A 21,649-nucleotide genomic window follows, 5' to 3' on the forward strand; every position below is an offset into this window, starting at 1 on the left:
TGCCACGTCAATCCCAGAGAAAACTGCACGCACACCACAACTACCCATACATCTGTCACGCACCACACACCACACACCCCACCACATCACACATAACCCTCTGCACAACACACACACCATACAACACCCATGTTCCCACAAAGGCACCCCCATTTCAATGATGAGGAGTTGTGGGTCATGGTGGATGAAATAGTCAGGGTAGAGCCACAGATGTTTGGAGCACAGGTACAGCAGATCTCCAATGCCAGGAAGAGGGAGCTATGGCAGAGAATAGTGGACAAGATGAATGCCGTGGGACAACATCCACACACAAGGGACGACATTCAGAAGAGGTGGAATGACCTACGGGGGAAGGTGTGTTCCATTGCAGCAAGGCACCAGCTCGCCATCAGGTGGACTGGCAGTGGTCCCCTACCTCCTCCCCCATGGCTGACAGCATGGGAGGAGCAAGTCCTGGCAATACTGCAGCCTGAGGGACTCACTGGAGTAGCCGGAGGACTGGACACTGGTGAGTCACCATTTAAAACCTATCATCCCCATGCCTGCATGCCATCTCACCCCCTCACCCTGACTCCCTACACCTAACTCCATCTCACACAGTGCACCACATCAATTACCACACCTAAATGGCAACCCCTGCAGGCCATACCCACTGCAAGTACATCCCTTCCAGCTCTGCATGCACACCCACCATCATTGCATCCACAGCATGTAGATCTACCAATCCCACAATCCATCACCACACACTACCAAAGGTGGGAGGACAGCACCAATGTCATTGGGAAAGCTAGGAATGCGGAATATGTCACAGACAAGTACCCTAACACATCACTCACATCCCCACAGGTGCCCCAGTCAATGTCAGCGGCACGGAGGTGCCATGGCTACCCAGTCTCCCAACAGAGGATGCCCCCAGTGATGATAGCAATGCAGGAGCTCTGGATCTGGATGAACTCCCTAGCCCATCTGGGATCACTGGTCAGTCGGCTACCCCATCCCACAGCAGGCCACTATAGAGCCCTCCCTGAATCTAACACCACAGCAGCCAGCCAATGCCTCCAGGCCACGTCAATCAGTAGTGTGCCCACCTGTACAGGGACCCGAACCCACACCACACAGGCAAGACAATGAGGGTCCTGGTGTCAGTGGGAGTAGGCACACCGTTCAGGGGACACAGCCACAGGGGGCAAGGGACAGTCGGAGGACAGCTGTATACCAGGGGGAGGACAGGCCCAGGGAACCCACTGCCCAGGACGCACACACAAATGTCCTGAGGGCATGTCAACAATCCCAGGACAGGATGGGTCAGGTGCTCAACATCATGCAGGAGAACCAGGGGCTGCAGGGGGAACACCACCAGGAGGTCCTGCAACAATTGCAGGCCTTGAATAACACCATGGCCTCCATTGCAGGAGTGCTCGGTGACATGGCCAACATCATGCGGGAGTACACAGCACACCAGTGAGCTCCTACCACTAGCCAGTGTACTGACCAGCCCTCTACATCTGTTGCAGCTAGTGGACAGGAGACCCTGCCACAGGTCCCACAGGCCACCAGCAACCCTCCTCTTGCAGAAGGTGAACCAACTTGCAAACATTTCCTGCGACCCAGACAGAGACCAAGACACACCACCAGGAAATGAGCCCCTCCAGAATGTCCCCCTTGTGTTCCAATGCGTCACCATGACCACTTTGAACTGACATTGTTCCTCTTCCTCTGGGCCCTTAGACACTGGACCTGTGCTACAAACAGACTGGCCCACTACAATTAACTTTTCCCAACCATCACCCTACCCTATTGCACTTTGCATCGTATACCAAATTTATAAATAAACACCCTTGGACACAAATTGAATAATAGTGCTTTATCTGAAGGAAATGTACAATGGATTAAACTGTATTGAACTGCATGATCCTGTGCAAATGTCCTGTAATGTGTTAATCCATCCTACATATGTGTCTCAGTAGTCTGTACAAATTATAGCATTTCACTGTTGTAACGACACCAACATATGAAATAAGGGAAGGCATAGGTGACAGTCAGTTGGGATGCGAAGGTAGTGACTGGCATTTTACAACACCCACACAGCACAACACTGAGAAGGAAAAATGTATAGTTCTACAGTCTTACCTGAGTGTCATTGGAAGTACTGCTGTATGATATGTGTCCTGTTGTCCATATCCTCTCCTTCTTCCTCCTCCTCACTGTTCTCAGTGTCCACTGCTGCCACAGCTGCATTGTCATCCCCCTCCTTCTGCAAATAGGGCACATGGCATCTGAGGGACAAATTGTGCAGCATGCAGCACACCACAACAATCCTGCAGACCTTCTGAGGGGAATTGCATAGGGATCCAGTTGTCAGATGGAGGCACCTGAACCTGGCCTTCAGGAAACCAAAGGTACATTCAACAATCCTCCTGGTAGGCCCATGAGCATCATTGTACCTATTCTCAGCCCCTGTTCTTGGATTCCTAATAGGGCTCAAGAGCTAGGACAGGTTTGGGTAGCCGGAGTCACTTATAAGAAGTGAGGGACACATATTAGCCTTGCACAATGGCATGGGGTATGACTCCTGTAGGCATACACTGACATACATTGGACGGGGACTCAGGCTCATCTATTAGCCACACCCTGTGCCTCTGTAGTCATGCATCAGCTGTGGGACGCTGCTATTCCTCAGGACAAAGGCATCATGCACAGACCCAGGATACTTGGCAGTGACGTGGGATATGTACTGGTCAGCAAGGCACACACCATCTGGACATAGAGTGAGTGGAAACTCTTCCTATTCCTGAACACCTGTTCATTGGCCCGGGGAGGGACTAAGGCAATATGGGTCCTGTCAATGGCCCCAATCACATGTGGTATGAGTCCCATTGCGTAGGATCCAGCCTTCACAGTGGGCAAATCATCAACCTGGGGGAATATGATGTAGCTGCACATGTGTTTGAGCAAGGCAGCCAAAACCCTTTCAAGCACAATCAAGAGCATTGGCTGTGACATTCCTACAGCCAAGCCTATAGTCACCTGGAAAGACCTGTTGCCAGGAAATGGAGCACTGCTAGTACCTGCACAAGAGGGGGTATTACTGTGGTGCAATGGATAGCAGGTAGCAGATCAGGCTCCAATTGTGCACACAGCTCTGTGATTGTGGCCCTGTCCAGACAACAGGTGAGTATGATGTGCCTGTCCTCCAGTGTAGCCAAGTCCACAAGGGGTCTGTACACGGGTGCTTGACTCCTCCTCCTATTCCTCTACAGTGGTTGGTACCTAAGGGACCCAAAAGTAAAAAGGAAGTGACAACAGGACCTATGGACACACAACATCAGAGTACGCAGAGCATGTATGTACGTTGGACACTAGAATTGTCTAGGTATGTACAGTCGACAACAATGACGCACTTTTAAATTCAATACATGAGTACTAGCAGTAGAAAATGGCAACCGTCTGTCCTGTATGCAGGGACAGGTGGAAGTGATCTCACTCCACCGACGTAAGGCATCATGGTGGAAGACGGTCTGCACCACTGTGCAATTCCTCATTGGCTAACATGGGGCTCTATGGAGTACAGGAACCAATAATGATCAACACCAGCGGTTACGGTGTTCACCACCACGGACATGACTGCCATTTTCTTCCTACTACTTTACTTGATTCCTGACTTTCCAATGCGTATGCTGCTGTGACCTATGTCTGGTACCTGCCATGGCTCATGCTACAGGGGAAAGGGCACCCGCCTTCACGTCAGAGGAGTTGGAGAGGCTCGTGGATGGGGTCCTACCCATGTATGGGCAGTTGTACGGGCCTCCAGACAAACGGGTGAGTACATCATGGGTATGTTGCATGCAACATGGCTGAATGTAGATGTAAGTGTGTGCTAGCAGTGTGTCATTTGGAGGGGTATGGCTGCAGGCAATGTGAATGAAGAGGTTCGGGTCATGTGTTTGCTTGATGAGGGGCAAATGCTGTATGTAAGCCACTTGTGTGACAGGCTGGATTGTATGGTTCATGGTGTCTGTTTTTTTATATTTCCTCTGCAGGTCAGCGCCCATCAGCAGAGGGGGTTGTGGTGTGCCATTGCCAAGGACGTGCATAACCGGGGGGTCCATAGCCAGCGGAGCACCCACTGCAGGAAACGGTGGGAGGACCTGAAATGCTGGGCCTGGAATACCGCGGAGGCCCAGCTGGGGACAGCCTCCCAACAAGGGAGGGGTGCCTGTCGGAGCCTGAGCCCCCTAATGGCCCGCATACTGGCGGTGGCCTACCCAGAGCTGGATGAGCGCTTGAGGGCAACAGAGCAGCCATAAGGGGGTGAGTACAGTGTGTGTGACATTCATTATTTGTTGCCTGGCATAGGATTTGGGTGCAGAGTTCTAGTCAGTCGATGCCCCAATATGCCAGTTTAGACATTGCTGAGTGGTCCAGCTTAGGTATGTTGGGTGGTATGCATATTTTTAATTGTGAGGTAGATGCCTTTCCTTGGCAGACAGAGCTTAGTTGGTCCTAGTAGGTGTGCAGATGGCAGTGTTTAGCTCCTACCTGCTGTAGTACCTAGCCAATGGTATGCCAGTGTAGGCCATACTGCCCATTCTTAGTCCCAGTGAGTGATATTGATATGTATGCCATCTGTGCTGTTTGCGCTGTGATTGACCCAGTGCTCCCTTTCTTTCTCCCCCCTCACCTTTTGTCATCCTGTCCATGTGTGCATTAGTGTCGTCTGGCGAAGGAGCAGGGGCAGTGGCGCGTTAGGAAGCTGCAGCCCACAGGTCCCAGGAAGCTTAGTCCACTGACGCCGAGGGGACCAGTGGGACGGAGGGCGAGGGGAGCACCACAGGGGGGACAGGAGCTGATACAACTGACTCTGATTCCTCCTCCAATGGGAGCTCCCTGGTAGTGGCAGATCCCTCTGGGACCAGCCCAGCTACTTCATCTTCTGCCATCCCCCGTACCAGCACCGCCGTACAAGTAGCATCCAAATGAGTTGCCTATGCCCGCTCACCCAGGAGAGTGGGCGTCTCCTTCACGCCAGGCATCTCAGGCCCTTCTCCAGTCAGCCCTGATACCCTCAGTGAGGAGGCTATTGACCTCCTGAGATCCATCTCTGTAAGGCAGTCAACCATAGTGAATGCCATCCAGGGACTGGCATCCCAGATGCAGCAATGCAATGCCTTCCTGGATGGCATTCATGCTGGCTTGGCTGGCCTACAGAGATCGTTTTAGGCTCTGACCTCCTCACTGACGGCAGCAAGTGTCCCTGTTTCTTCTGTCCTCCCTCCAACTACCTCTTCCCAGCCCCAGTCTCCTCTCCCCAAACCCATCCCACGTACACATTCTGACAAGCATGCGCCCAAAACAACAGACAAGACTCACACAGACAAACACAGGCAGTACACTTCAGTCCACAAGCACACACAGCCAACATACCAATGCACACACATCAGCCACTGCCTCCACTGTCTCCCCCTCCTCCTCCTCCCTCACAGTCACATCAGCACTCACGCCTGCATGCACAGCATCAACAGTCCCAGTCAACAGTCCCAGATCCTGCCACCTGCACAGCCTGGCCTACAGTCACCACAACAGCAGACCAGCAGACATGTACCCCATACACCACATGCGTAGTCACCACCACCACCTCATGCAGCACACCACCTCACTTGCAGACACCACCACAACATCCATCCACATGTCCCGTTTGACCTCCCCACCCTGTCTGCCCCCCTACAGAGACACACAAACACTCCCACTCAGACCCCAACAGCCATCCACCTCACACACGCACACTGTCCATGCACCTGCACCCAAGTCCAGCACACCTCTTCCTCCTACAACCACTCCCTCTACCTCCACTCCCGTACCTCCTCCCACATCCCACCCCACTGGTCCTAAGAAGCTTTTCCTTTCCCACCTTGAACTCTTCCCTCCCCACCTCCTGTCCTGCCCGTAAGAGGAAAGCCCCACCCCTCCAGCCCAGTACCTCCAGCTTCAAATCGACCCTTGTTCCTCCACCTGATACTTCAGCTGCCACTAAGGGGCACAAGAGGGGCACTACGGCCCCCTGCCCCAAGCCCACACGTCCGCCACCTAAACGGAAGTGCAAGGACCCACCCCCTCCCAAAACCAATCCCAAGGACACCCCTGCGATGAAACACTGCCCCCACCACCACCACCCCCTGCGGTGCCTGCCTACTGTTACTATGATGTCCCTGCCCAATGGAGTAACTGGGCTATCAGGAGTCAAGTTGGCCTTGGACGTTGCCCAGTGGCCTTTAGACACTTTGGACTAGCCAATGGCCCCTTTTTTACATATTTATATTTATATTTCTCTCTTTCTACAATTGAGGTCGTTGTTCCCACCTAATTATAGTGGTTAGACAACAGGTATGTGTCCTGGCTTTCTTTGCTCCTGGGTTCTGTTGCTGTTGATTTACTCTGTAGATTGTTCTGGGTATGTGGCATGTGTGTTTGGAGTGTGTTGTGCATGTGTGTGTGTCACTCTCCCCTGCCTCCCTCCCTTGTGTGCTAGGCGGATGTACTCACTGTCGGCGTCTTCGTCCGCGTTGGTACTCCTGGACTGCCATGGCATAGTACAGCATCAAGAAGACCTCCAGTTCTGGTTCCATGGCGGCCCCAGATTCCTCTATGTCCCTGGAGGTGAATGCCTCCTTTTATATGATGTGTTTCCGCCAGGCTTTTGGTGGCTTTGGTAACGCACCGGAAATCCTGGCGGCCTGCTATGTTATAATATGGTGGGCAGATCGTTGTCTTCCGCCTGCCTGGAGATTGTTACTACCATGTTCAGTGGTCGTATCGCACTGGCGGTTGGGGTGGTACATTGCCTGTCCATGGGAGGGATCACCGCCATGGTCATAATTTGGCGATCATTACCACCGGCCTGGCGGCGGTGCTACCGCCATCGCCAGCCTGGCGGTCAGATGACCGCCAATGTCATAATGACCACCTACAAATCTTACAGCCTGGGTGTTTACCAATTTTTAGACTTCTTCATTTAAACACACATCCACACTGTTAAAAGGTATGCGTGAAAAGTACTTCTATTATATATGCCAAGATGCTTGGGTACTTTAATTTGGCATTAGCATTACAGAACATCCCCTGGAAAAGTAAAATTTCTACAGCTTCCATGAATCCTCCAACAATTAGCTGTGAATTACAAAAAAACATAGATTTGCTCCTAAATTATGCGGAAGGTTTCATGAGTAAGTTTCCAACCTTGGTCAGCATGGTCCAGTAAAGTAGGGTTTGTGATGTGTCTGGATTGAATAAGTTTGAGTCCGTCCATGATTGTATCACGTGTCACATCGGAGGGCATTGCACATATGCAAAGGTCTGTGGGCCATTTAGGCCCAGTGGCTTCCGCGAAAGTTAACAGTCGAGCTGCTTTTTACTAGCGAGCATCTGTACTACCAGGTCAAGAGAATGGTAAGATATTGCTCCTCATCCCCATTTAGGCACCTAAAGCAAGGTCAAGGAGTGCCTATGAGAGCGCAGTAGGTCATGTCACTCTCAGTTGCAGTTCGATAGTAGAACAGTGAGATGTGATGCAAAAAAAAGCCACCGCAGGATGCCATGTTTTACAGGGACCTGTTGATGTCCAGGAAAGGGAAAGCACAGAACAGCCTTTGCAGACCCAAATAAAAAAGGTGGAGGGGTCAGCCTTTTCCTACCGTATGGGAGGCCAGCTGGAAGAGAAGCAGTAGAGAAGCAGTATGGGCCAATGGTGAAACATCTCCCTCTCAGCCCTAGGTGGGTGACATAAGAGGAGCTTGTTAAGTGTAGTTCGAGGCAAGGTAGAACAGAAACAAGTATCTGGGAGGCAGCTGAACGATATGGACTGAAATTGGAGCACCAGCACCTCCGGGTAAAGATACAGCGCAATGAAGGCCTTGGTTGACAGTTGTAGGCAGTCCCTGGGCATCAGACAGTGGTCAGTAGCCAAATAGTGTCAGCACTGTGCCAAGATAGGCTTGCCAATTGAAAAAAAGAGACTGTAGACCGTCGGTGTAAGGTGAGCCACTGGTCTCAGGAGCTGACCGCACCTAGGATACTTTGGTGCATTGGCAGAGCAAGGAATTTCAGCAGTCGCATGGGCCCAGGAACAGCAGCCCTAAGTCAGCTTTGAGATCACATGGGCAGTGACATTCTTTAAACCCATGATAAAAATGCACTACTTTCTGAACATTATTAGGTTGTTTGTTCAATATTGCGTTTAACATCACCAGACTTATGGGATATGTCATTACGAGCCCCCCTGAGTTAGGGATTCCGATTCTAGGAACCCTTTTTTTATTCAGTTATTTTGACTTTGTCTTGCTTAGAGGGATTTCTTGTGTTAATGATTACGAGCCCTCAAGCCTGTATTCATAGGCCAACAATTGTTATTTGCGAGGTAACAGAAGTCACTAAATAAAATGTTTATAAGAGGAAAAATAGTGCTTAATGTACAATATTTGTTGCTACTTCCAAAGCAAACAGGCTACTTCTAAAATAATAAAGCAGAATGTTTCGCTTTCGCATAAACTGCGATTTAAAATGGATGGGTTGCGGAAAACAGCACTGCTCGTTGTTCCACAGGATAAAAACAGAGTTGTAATTATACAACTTCAAATTTAGATTTAATAGGAATCCCATCTTCTGTAAGCCACCCTGCTAGTAACTTTTTAGGTTGTGCTGATGGATGATCGACGACTACTTTTAGAATGATCCCCCAACATGTGGTCCAGATTTCTCCCATTTCTGTGGAACGTCCAGATCCTTGCCTGTAAAGAACAATTCAAACACAGAGAAAGCTCCCAGCAACAGCAGGAAAGTACCTGTGGCCGATCTGCTAGAGGGCGGATCGAATTTTTTTCGGATAGCTTTTTGTGTTTCCTAGTAGGCCGCACTCTCGCCCTGTGCCGTCCTGTCACATTAAATATCGAACTGCCACCTTTCGAGGGTTTCACGATTTTCAGCACTACTTTTCACTACCACCAACTTCTGAACGGAACAGTCAATCTTCAAGCTGCTTCAAAACATACGTAAGGCACATTTTCAACTCTGGTTCAGTCCACAAAAGTAATGTTGGTGCAGTTTTTTTCATAGGAGTGAAGGTCTCGTGCTGGGAGATTCTACGTTAATATTAAGTGTTGTTAATGCCAAACGAGAAGAATTCAGCCACGATTTGCACGCTGCCCCTCAAAGTGATGCCCTCCTGGAGCGAACTGCTTCTGATACATTGTTTCCATGTAATAGTGTGCACGTGGCCTCAGTCTAACATGTGCGATACAGTATGTATGCAAGCAAAGTAATATTAATAACAATCTGAACCCAAGAGAGTCTCACACGGAGTGTCTAGGGCTGAAAGATATTGTGCGAGCCAAAAAGGTTTGGCTCCACTCAAGTGGATGAGAGCATATCGTAAGGGTGAAGTATATTGACGCTAATAGGTGGAGTGAGCTAATTTCTAAACCCTTTGGGGGATGTTTTAGCAAGATACATATGGTTGTCATTTTAAACACTGTTAGCTCTTCTCTTCTCTTCTCAAGATGTATATGGAACATCATGGAAAACAATCATTGCACTTGTTTGTGGGCTTGCCTTTCAAAAATCACTTGTTAGCATTGGTAAATGTTTTACGTTTGTACCACCTTGGGCCGGTTTTGTTACCGCCTTGGAGACTGACACTAGTACATGGATTATTGCACGTTTGCCAATATGTTTGACTTCGAGCTAACTTATTTTTCCTTTTGTGTCTCTCCTTTGTACTCATGCTCATGGTGCTTTGAATCATTACATTTGTCAACTGTTTTACTTTTCATTTCAATTTATGTGGCAAGAAAAGTCCTGTTAGGAATTTACAATGCCAATAGCTCTAACTCAAGCAAATGCGAGACCCATTGCGTTGCAAATGCTTATTTCCATTTACAGCCGCTCCCTGCCCCTTTAGTCTCACCCTTTCAGCTTTCTCCTTTTCTGACACTCTTTCGTTTTTCTCTTCCTCTGTCTTTGCTATATGTTTCTTTTGTTTGCAGTAAATGATTGAGGCAGACAAATACGTGCCGGCCCTCAAAAAATGTTGCCAGTGCCCTGCACCGGAAAGCACCAGCTTCAATTAAGCACTGCAGGCTTGTGAATTTATACCTCACACACATCACGTTGACCATAGCTATACAGATCAAACATGAATAAATATGAGTTTTCTGGGGATAACCTGCTGATTTTGGTGGGTAAATTCAGCTAGTTTGACCTGTCGATTTCTACCCAAGGGAAAATTGTAGTTGTGAGGTATCAGCTGCACAACTCATAATAACTTGAATATGTACACTAACAGGAGTTTTTGCACATACTGAAATTTAACAAGCCACTATTAATGGTGTAAACATCAATATATTTTATAAGTAGATAGCTCAAGACCACATTTGAAGAGTTGCATCGAAGAAAGCCTGTGCCACATTTTCCATGCTGTGCTGCCCTTTTCATTAACAATGCATCCCTCGCAAAGCCTGTCATAGTTTATCACTATAAATAAACAACTGGATGTTATTGTAGGACTGAACTGCAACATGGAATGCCAACCCTATGTGGCCAATCAGCTACCCCTATGCTTTCCAGCAAGAATTGTAGAAGCCTTGATAAAACGTTACCTTGCAAGCTAAGGGTCAAACTGAACTCTAAAGTGGGTGAAGGTCACTGTAGGCTGAGGGCTGACCCTATTGAACTATTTCCTGAACACCTGAGGCATTCGCCAAATAGTACCACCTTGTAAAAGGATCTGACAGTAGACCTCTAAGGCACCACTCAATGAATCACACTAGGGAGGGTTCATTCACTACACCAGAGAGACAGTGATTGCTCTCAGGGGTTAGCCACAACACCGTGATGCTGACCAGGCTCACACTCCATGTGGCGATGATGTTAATGGAGTGGTTGCTTTACTGACTATGGATCTGCTGTTCAGTAGAAACAGATATAACCTTTTTGAGAATATTGGATAAAGATTGTCATTTTGGCTTCTAAAAGCAGCCCCACTTTATTTAGTCTGAATCGGGCCATTTTAGTCTTTGGCATAGAAACAGGGGCGGGCATGTGGAACACTGCACACAATGTGGTATACAGAGACCCATTCATCTTATGTGCACTAGTCTGCATGGCGCAAAACTGTATCTTGAGACATTGGGGTGCAATCCACACACCTTAGAAGTCTTTTTTTTAAGGAACTGAGACCGTTCCGTAGCACGGGACTGCCTTTTGCCTGGCTTACATGGTTTATTTAGCAGAAGAAGAATGTTATTCTGAAATTGAGATCTGAGAAACATGCTAAGATTGAAATAAATTACCCTTTGCACTTGTAACAAAATAGCACATCAGATATGGAAGTCTGAAAGTCAGACATTATCAAGCATCGGATAATTACATGAAACTATTCAGACATTAGAATAGCACAACAAAACCTTATGAACCTTAGCTTCTTGATTTGTATGCTCTAATCAATCCAGGAAAGTTACAGCTGCTTATGAAAGTTTAGATTTACTGTAAGACATTTCCTTCCATGTCTGGAAATGCTGTGTTCCAGCAGCAGAAATGAAGGTATCCAGATTTGGAAATACATGGACATTGGTGGTCAAAACCATTGTAACTTCCCGGGTATTTGTTCAGATTTTTGTTCCCAAGTCATTCAGACATGTTAACTCTCCTCATCAGACCCACAGAGTTGACTTGAAAAATATTATGAAGTTGTGTAAATTAGATTGGTAGTTTTGTGAATGGCGTCAGTGTGCTCATCAGTCAGTACCTACACACGAGCATCCTCAGCCTGCTATTGTAAATCTATGAATACTGTAAATGCAATTCAATAAAAAAGAAAACGTCAAAAGCTATTATTTCAAAAAAAATTTATCTTATATCATTCGGAAACCAGCAATTCCTGTAAGACCTTGGGACAAACGAAACCAGAGAATTGGGTGTCAACCTTTGACACTATCTGTCCAAATATATATGACACAGACCCAATATTAAATTCAGCTGTAATAAATCCACAGTTTTTTAAATCTTTTGAAAAGACCATGGGGCATATTTATACTCTGTTTGCGCCGAATGTGCGGCAAATATTTTGACGCACAATCGGCGCAAACCCTGCCCCATATTTATACTTTGACGCCCGACCCCGCGGGCGTCAAAATTCCACCATGTGCGTCATATTTTGGAAGGGGGAACCAGCCTTGCGTTAATTATATGCAAGATAGGCGTTCCTTTCCAAAAAATGACGTTAAGGCCTGTGCCCCTTATTTATACTCTGGCGTCATTTTGACGCACAGGAGGGGGTGGGCCTTAAAAAACGGCGCACAGACTTATGTGTGGCGTTTTTTAACGCCTGGGTCAGGGCAGGCGTTAAGGGACCTGTGGGCTCGGAAGGAGCCCAGAGGTGCCCTCCCCTGCCCCCAGGGACACCCCCTGCCGCCCTTACCCACCCCAGGAGGACACCCAAGGATGGAGGGACCCATCCCAGGGAAGTAAAGGTAAGTTCGGGTAGGTATTTTTTTCCGATTTTTTTTTGTGGCACAGGGGGGCCTGATTTGGGCCCCCCTACATGCCACTATGCCCAATGACCATGCCCAGGGGACATAAGTCCCCTGGACATGGCCATTGGGCAAGAGGGCATGACTCCTCTCTTTGCTAAAACAGGAGTCATGTCAATGGAGGTTGGGCATTAAAAAAAATGGCGCAAATCCGGTTTGAGGCCTGAATTTTGCCTCAGACCTGACTTGCACCATTTTTTGACGCACAACCCCCATTTTCCCATACGCCGGCGCTGCCTGGTGTGAGTAATTTTTTTTTACGCACACCAGTCCGCAGCGCCGGCTAACGTCATTCCATTAATAAGGCGCCCGGATGGTGCGTTGGAATGGCGTTAGCCGGCGGTAACATTTTTGACGCACAGCTGCGTTGGCGCAGTTGTGCGTCAAAAAGTATAAATATGGGCCCATTTCTATTAGTCAATATCAACTCAAGAGAAGCACACCCTCTACTAAGGAGGTGAAACTCATGAAACATTATTGTAAAGGTCTGGGGAAAAGATGGGGGAAAATTACAACGTAGCAGACAAACTCAAAAAATAAAATACAACTGGACATTTACTATAAGCAAACCAATTATGCTAAATAGATTATTCTCTTTGGCTTCCCTTCAGCCAAGGGGAACACGATCTATCATTCCAGGAGTTGTGTGAGAAGTAGTCTGCATTTTTCCATTTCAAAATTGTCAATTTAGTGTAAACGTTTCCACATGTCCCTTACACTATTCTACCTTTGTTAAATCCCTCAACTAATCCTGTATGATCTTCTTTTGAACCATGTACAGAAGCGCAGGTTTTCAATGCTGTGTTCTCCATGACTTCCTGCTCAGCACTTGATGTTTGCTCAGTCCAGCCGCTAAATACATTTATGCTTTGTAAGACTCGTCTAACATGTTGAATTGTGCCTAAATTATAGAAATCTGCAACAGTTTCATCTTTACTGAAGAAACCATCTCTTGGCCTAATGTAATATCTAATTATCTCTCTATCTCATTAATTTCCATCTTTCCTAAGCTAACTGAACCTCTGCTCAATAAACAACCTGTTTCCTTGAAACTCAACAACCTTTTCCTATGTTGCAATCAGGTTTCTACAAAGGCCTCTGTATGGAAACAGTGCTGGCCAAAGTAAAGTACATGAAGTTTATGCTGTACAAAGGTGGAGTGGTGACCTTGATTTTGCTAGATCTGACAGTGACCTTTGATACCATCTCATACTCCATCAAGTGAAAAATCTAACATCTATCGAGTTTTCGGGGAATGTCAACAAATGTTTTCTTTCTTTTTGCAGTATTGTACTGCTGAATATTGAGACTATGAATATTGTTGTACATGCAATGGGTCGGGTGCTAAATTTAATGTTAAGGATTGGTTGAATTTTAATAGTTTGATCAAATACGTTGTCTGGAAACTAGGGTATTACTCTCTCTACATATAGATGGTTTCACCTCTTTCTGTACACCTGGAATCACAGCACATTGGTGTAGAGTTGGACTTTTTCCTTTATGCAGGGTAATTCCCAATCTTTTTGCCTCCTCCCTCCTATTTTTTCTGACCTGTTGGCATTTGAACTCTGAGCACTTTACCACTGCTAACCAGTGCTAAAGTGCATATGCTTTCACTGTAAATTGTATGTTATTGGTTCATCCATGATTGGCATATTTGATTTACTGGTAAGTCACTAGTACAGTGCACTAGAGGTGCTCAGGGCCTGTAAATCAAATGCTACTAGTGGGCCTGCAGCACTGGTTGTGCCACCCACTTTAGTAGCTCTGTAAATATGGCTCAGACCTGCCACTGCAGTGACTGTGTATGCAGTTTTTAAACTGCCAATTCAACTTGGCAAGTGTACCCACTTGCCAGGCCTAAACCTTCCCTTTTGTTATATGTAAGACGCCCCTAAGGTAGGCCCTAGGTAGCCCCATGGGCAGAGTGCAGTGTTTGTTTAAGGTAGGACATATACTAATGTGTTTTATATGTCCTAACGATAAAATACTGCTAAATTTGGTTTTCACTGTTGCAAATCCTATCCCTCTCATAGGTTAACATGGGGGCTACCTGTAAATATGAGTAAAGTGTAGATTCCGTTTGGGAGCGGATAGACATGTGGAGTTTGGGGTCTCTGAGCTCACAATTTAAAAATACATCTTTTAGTAAAGTTGATTTTGAGATTGTGTGTTTGAAAATGTCGCTTTTAGAAAGTGAGCATTTGCTTGCTTAAACCATTCTGTGACTCTGCCTGTTTGTGGATTCCCTGTCTGGGTCAGTTTGGGCTGTTTGCACCTCTCTCTAGACAGTGACACAAAGGAAGCTGGGGTATAGCCTGCATATCCTGATGAGCCGTCTGTGCTAGGAGGGAGGGGAGGAGTGGTCACTCACACCTGAAAGGGCTGTGCCTGCCCTCACACAATGTAGTCTCCAACCCCCTGGTGTGTGTCTGGGGCCTGGCCTAGTCAAGGCAGGATTTCACAAACAAGAGAGACTACTTCTAAGGGCAAAATGGGTATGAGAAGGGCACCTAAGGGGGCAGAGCTAACAGCCACAGATAGCAGCGGCGTAGCGGATCAGCTCCGGACCGGCGTGCAACTTCTCTTGCCGATCCGGGTGCTGCCCCGGGCGTTACACGGCTCCGGGTCTGGCGGCAAGTGGCCGGGGAACAGAGCAGCTGCAGAAAGGAGGACAACAGCCTCTTGGAGTAGAGAACAGTGGTGTCAAGGATGCGGTGAGCTGAGATGGCGCAGCCGCACAAAATGGTGGGTGAGCGCCATCTCTGAAGAATTAGAGGTGTGCACCGGCTGCAGCTGGTGGACAGAGCGAGCCAGAACATCGGGCGCTGGTGAAGGCAGAGGCGGCTGGGGCCCTGGGCCCTTGGGGGACAGAGGCTGGGTGTGGCAGCTGCAGAAGATGACGGGAGGGGCCTGAGGGCCAGTGGAGCTTCGCCCCCCCCATATTGCCCCAAGTAGAAGTGGATGGGCGATGGCGCCAGATAGGGTGCTGGCAGATCCCCAAGGCACAAAAGGTGAGTGGATAAGTCGTGATGGGATGGAACCCCTCCCTATTAGACTTTGGAACACGGGAGCGGCGCGAACAACCGGGTCAGGCTGGACCAAACAACCTGGGAACCTGGAGGCGATGTCGGGCTCCTGTTGAGGTGATACCCAGGGGGCCGGCTCGAGTCGCCGATGGTCCTGCGCTTTGGAGAACCTGCTAGGACACTGCGGACCACGAGCCCAGGAGGGGGGGGCCAACATTGGTGGCAAGAGCCCCCCCTAGATTTATACCTGACTACCGTGACCCAGTGAGCCTGATGGGGAAGCAACGCCGTAGTCCACAGGAATCGCGGGCGGCTAGCCAGGACGCTGATCGACGGACCACAACACCGACCGCACAGAGAGCACACCAACCACCCTAGGTGCAAGACACCTTACAAAAGATCCTGGAAGCAATTGCGGACTCTAAGAACAACCTCCAACAAGAAATAGGGAAAGTATCAGCAGAACAGGGCCTTCTAAGAACAGACCACCAGAAACTAGTGGAGAGAGTGGACAATGCAGAGGAAGAGTTGAATGAAATGGGCACGTCCCACTGGGCGCAACAAACCCAACTTGCCCACCTTACAGAGTGCAGAGACTGGAACACAGGGCTGAGGACGCAGAAGGCCGCAGCCGGCGTAACAACGTCCAGATAGTAGGTCTACCAGAAGGAGTGGAGGGCAGCAACATGGTGGCCTACTTGGAACCCTGGATGAAAGGACTTATGGACCCCCACCAACTTACACTGTTCTTTGCCCTGGAGAGAGCGCACAGGATCCCGACCAAGCCCCCTACACTGGGAAAACCCCCTAGACCTGTTGTGGCTAAGCTACTCCATTACAAGGATTGGAACTTGCTACTTCAGAAAGCGCAGAAAGAGGGCCCCTTTGACGTGGAGAACAGCAGGGTCAGTGTGTACCCAGACTACACAGCAGTGGTGCAGGCCAAGAGGGTGTCTTATACTGAAGTGAAAAAGGCCCTAAGGACTGAAGGGATTCGATATGCTCTGCTCTTTCGCTTGAAACTGAAAATAATGTGGGATGGCCACACCCATTTCTGCCTGAGCCCCGAGGAGGCATGGTCCTGGCTTGAAACAAATAAAACTGGAACAGATGACCAGAACATGCGTGAGCCCCCCCCCCCCCAGCTAGATGCTGAAAAGAGATGCTGCTCCAGTGATCGACCTCACAGGGACAGAGTGCTTTGGCCAACGAAAACACAAGCTAGCCAAGATAAACAGGCAGCGATTTAGGCGGCCGCGTCTCTGACGGAGTCGCCCTCCTCTGATAAGGACAAAATAAGTCACACGGATGCTGGTGAGACAGAGGACTCATCAGTCCATGAGTCGGTCGTGGATCCCCTTAGCGGTCTGCCACACGTTACACCTCAGACAGCTGAAGACATTATTTAGCCTCTGCCGTCTCTCGCTACTACATGGAATTCCACTATATGGGAGTAGGGCCCGGGATGCGAGTTTGGGCCGGTCCGGACGTCACAGATGACCGACGCCACTGCCATGTTAAAAGACGACTCTAATCCCCCATTTGCCCCTGGACTGTTCCAGCAAGGTGAAGATGATGGCTAATATCAGGCTGTTAACACAGATTTGGGCAGTCGGCCATTGCCGTTCTGCCCTGAGGATGGGGAATTGGGGATTGATTACCAGTGTTGATGTTCTTGCTGTTGGTGATGCCCAGGATGAGGATCGGTGTGCGGGGCTGGGAGGTGGGGTGAGGGGGATCTTGCGGCAAGTGACAGGCTGGTTCCCTGATGCCTGCCTTAACTACTCTTAAATTGATGTCTTGGAACATTCGGGGGATGGGTAGCATGTCAAAGTGCCACAATATCCTGACGTACATGAAGAGAAGGGGAGTCCATATTGCACTGTTACAGGAGTGTCACCTCACCAAGGTGGAGGCTGATCGCCTCCATAAACGATGGTGGGGGCAACTGTTTGCCACCACCTACTCTGCATACGCACGTGGAGCGCTGGTCTGGGTGTGGGCGGAAGTGCCGTTTGAGTCAGTCTCAGTGGATGCTTACAGAGAGGGCCAATACGTATTAGTGGAAGGCCGCTTGTACAGACAACTGGTAATACTGGGGAGCATATATGCACCCAAGATCAGGCCTCCTTCCTTCACAAGGTGTCTGCCCGGCTGGCCACGCACCCAGGTGGTCCCTATCTCCTGGAGGGAGACTTCAACACTGTCCCTGATCCTGACATAGACCGTTCTACTCCACCTCTGCGGGGGAATGGCGACACGGGTGGCCAATGGCTTGGTGAGTTGAAGATCTGGGTGGGAGTTGGAAGATATATGGCGGTTGCAGTACCAGCACCTCAGGGAGTTCTCACACTACTCTCACATTTATCAAATACACACACTCAGAATACTTAGGCCGCATAGTGTCAGATCACAGTCCACTGCTAGTGATGATGCAGACAGCTGAGAAATTATCACCAGTCCCGATGTGGTGCCTGTATCCCTAGAGCCCTAGAGGACAAGGCCTTCTGTGGCACCTTAGCGACTAAACTGATGGAGTACTTCCCATTAAATAAGGAGACAGCCTCAGATCAGAGGGTGGAGTGGGAGACTCTGAAGGTGGTGATCCGGTGCCATTGCCTAGGCCAAACAGTGGGAATCAGAAGGGAACTGACGGTCGAAGTCCTTTGCATAGAGGCAACCCTACGTAGATGGGAGCTGGAGTTAGGTACCAAACCGGAGGCACCTCGGCAGCTCTCAGTAGCGCGGGAAGCACATAATGATGCGGTAGAGTGCCTTCGCTGCCACGACTTTAAAATACACACTAATATAATCCACAAAGAGGAGGGCAGAGCTGGGAGGCTATTGGCTTGGCTGATAAAACCACAAAGCAGGGGCGCTCCAATCACTCACCTGACGATTCAGGACTGGACTATACTACGTGCACCGACGCACACTAATGATGAGTTTAGATCTTAATAGATGACCCGCTATTGCGCACCGCTGCTGGCGGAAAGGGGTGCACAGTTACTTGGGTGGATTACAACTGGGAAAGTTGCCAGGGCCAGACAGTGAACAATTAGGGGCGCCGGTGACAGCACAGGAGCTGCAGACTGCTGTAAAAGGCCTGGAGAAGGGGTCTCCCCCCTGAATTTTATCAAAGGTTTGTGAGAGTACTGATGCCACGACTGGTGGAGATGTACACAGAGGCTTATGAGAAGAGGGAATTGCCTCACTCGGTTAGGGAGGCGTTGGTGATACCCTTACCTAAGGGGAGGTGGGACGGGGCGATGGTTGCTGATTACCGGCCACTCTCAATGTGTAATAAACACCGACTTTAAAATACTCAGCAAGGTGCTGGTGAACAGACTACTCCCACATATGAGGGACCTTATCCATGAGGACCAAAAAAGTCTCATCCCTATGCGAAACATATCCAGTAATCTACGGCGGCTGCTTTATGACGAGAAACACCCACATGACTCCACAGCTATGATAGTGTCAGTAGACCTGGAAAAGGCCTTTGACACGATACGTTGGGACCTCCTGGAAACCATAATGCAATGCATGGGCCTGGGACTGCAGTGGGGGAAATGGGTAAACTTGCTTTACACCCACCCTACAGCTAGGGTCAAAACTGGGTGCACGATTTCTGCCAGCTACGAGGTTCATAGGGGGACCAGACAGGGCTGCCCACTCTCGCCCCTATTATTTGCCTTGGCTATAGAGCCCTTGGCGGAGAAGTTCAGGAGTAAGGGATGGGAATGGGGTGTAATTAGAGGTGGGGTCCCAAATATCATCTCTCTGTACGCAGACGACGTCCTTATGTATGTACGAGATGGGAGCTCTGTGCTTCCACAGATGCTTCAGACGCTGAAGGATTTCAGTAAACACTCGGGCTTACGGCTTAACAGACAAAAGACGTACGTGTTCCCTATGATTGAGGGAGTGATGCATCCACTCTCATGCCTGATGGATGTACAATGGGCTACCCAGACGTTTAAGTACCTGGGAATCAAGAATTACCACAATAAAAAAGGCCTCTAGGAGGGCAACCTGGGGAAAGCATATCGGGCTCTGAAAGCAGAGGTAGTTCCTTAAAGCTACCAGTTATGGCCAGAATTACACTCACCAAGATGGTGATGGTCCCTAGACTCCTCTACTATTTCACCAGTTTACCGCTGACCGTGCTGGCATCGTGGTTTCGGACAATAGACTCTCTACAACGAGAGCTCATATGGGATGGGGGACGCCACAGAGTGGTGCTGGGGATGCTTCGTCGGCCACCGGAGAAGGGCGGACTCGGTGCTCCAGACTTTGAACTATTCTATCTGTCAGCTCAATTACAATGGCTGGCGCAATGGCTAAATTGGCTAAACTTGGCAGAGACAATGCTGGACTGTGAAGCCGGGTGGGGGAGGAACTCATAGTACGAATGCTCAGGGGGAAACAGTACCGCCCTGACCGAACATATCGGTATCCACAGCTCTGGCAGCGTGGTGTGGAGCCCTTTGGATAACAAACACAACTAATCCCTATGCGCCTGCGCTTTCCCTTGTGAGACTCGCACGTGACGCAGCTGGGCCACCTTCACCGCAGGACAACTTAAATATTGGACAGAGGCAGGGATCGCTACTGTGGGTGACTTCTATCAGGGAGGAGTGCAGATCCCCTTCGGGGACCTCACAGATCAGAGGGGACTGCCACTTGGCTAATTCCTGACTTATGAAGCAGTGGCACAGGCAGTGAGGGCACTGCAGGGAGACGGTAGTGGTTAACCACCCACAGCGGCAGCCCTCCAGACTGTGCTGGTTGTGGGTGGAGGTTCGCACTTGGTTACCTGGATATATAAGGCTCTAAATGGGATGATTGAGAGGCCAATAGACAAACTGTGGCTTAAATGAGACGCCAACATAGATAGAACCATGACAGATGCTGAATGGCATAAGACTCTAGTCTCGGCATATAAGATTTCACACAATACACATCTGAAGTTTATACAATATAACTATGTCCACAGGACCTATCTCACCCCGTGCAGACTTAATAAAATCTACAGGGGGACGACAGGAGCATGCCCCGATGTCGGTTGGTTGGTGTGGACCTTCGCGATATGACCTGGGACTGTCCAATGCTAATGCCCTACTGGCAAAAGGCAACTGCCTGACTCAACACAGTTTTACAAGGACAGCTAGATGATGGGCCAGTGGTGTGCCTGTTGGGCCTTTTTGACAGGCCTTCAGCTAAAAAAGTGGGGACTAGGTTTGCGGATCTGGCATTAGCACTTGCGCGCAGGAGAGTGGCCTGGAAAAGCAAGTATGGATCCCGGCTGGCCACGTGGGTGGCGGACATTACTCATTAGGCAAGTGCAGAAGAGAGAGTACTGCAAAGAGAAGAGATGAGGGTACTGAGGCGCCGACTGATTGCCCCTTTGTGGGCGGAAGTAGTGGACCCATGGGAGACGCTGGACGTCAATGCGGATGATGGCTCGGGTTGGGCCCTGACTCTGAATAGCTCGGGGATGATTGAGACCTAGTGCGGACCGGCCCACTGCCGGTCTGCGTTCTGGGAGGGATATCCCCCTCGATCTGCCCCTTTGTACCCCCCTCCCCTGTGTGCCCTCACCCCCTCCTAGCCCCTGGGGATCGGGGGCTGGCACAGACAGCCACACACTGCACACATGACTCTTGAAACTCTGGGCAAGTTACTGGGTTAATTATATATGACGTTTTGTTTCTTTCTATTTCGTTTTTGGATTATGTACACAGGGAAGACAGGTATGCATTTCTGTGATGTTGATCAGAGAGATTACCAGCTCCCTATCTCGCAAGTATGCAACTGAAACCTTGAGGCAGATTAAGGATTTGCCACTATGATTTTGTATGCCATGGAACAAATAACGTATTGGATACTCTGTAACTATGATTATACGAAGCATGTAATGGTTACCCACAGGCTGCATACCAATGTGAAGTAGTGCCTTGAACGTTCATTTCTGGCAAAATGAACGAACAGAGTTGTACTATTTGAAATGCCAATAGACAGAATTGTAAAAAAAAAAGA

The 21,649-nt window shown here is 49.0% G+C and overlaps 1 protein-coding gene and 1 pseudogene across 1 annotated transcript in view; both read right to left on the reverse strand.

Moving 5' to 3' along the window:
- Positions 1-21,649, reverse strand: part of GLYATL2 (glycine-N-acyltransferase like 2) — a 124,288-nt gene that overhangs the window by 87,037 nt on the left and 15,602 nt on the right. The window lies entirely within an intron of this gene.
- LOC138254461 (mitotic spindle assembly checkpoint protein MAD2A pseudogene) lies at positions 8,716-16,295 on the reverse strand (annotated as a pseudogene).

Source organism: Pleurodeles waltl, chromosome 1_2 (assembly GCF_031143425.1).
Source record: "Pleurodeles waltl isolate 20211129_DDA chromosome 1_2, aPleWal1.hap1.20221129, whole genome shotgun sequence".
NCBI lineage: Eukaryota > Metazoa > Chordata > Amphibia > Caudata > Salamandridae > Pleurodeles > Pleurodeles waltl.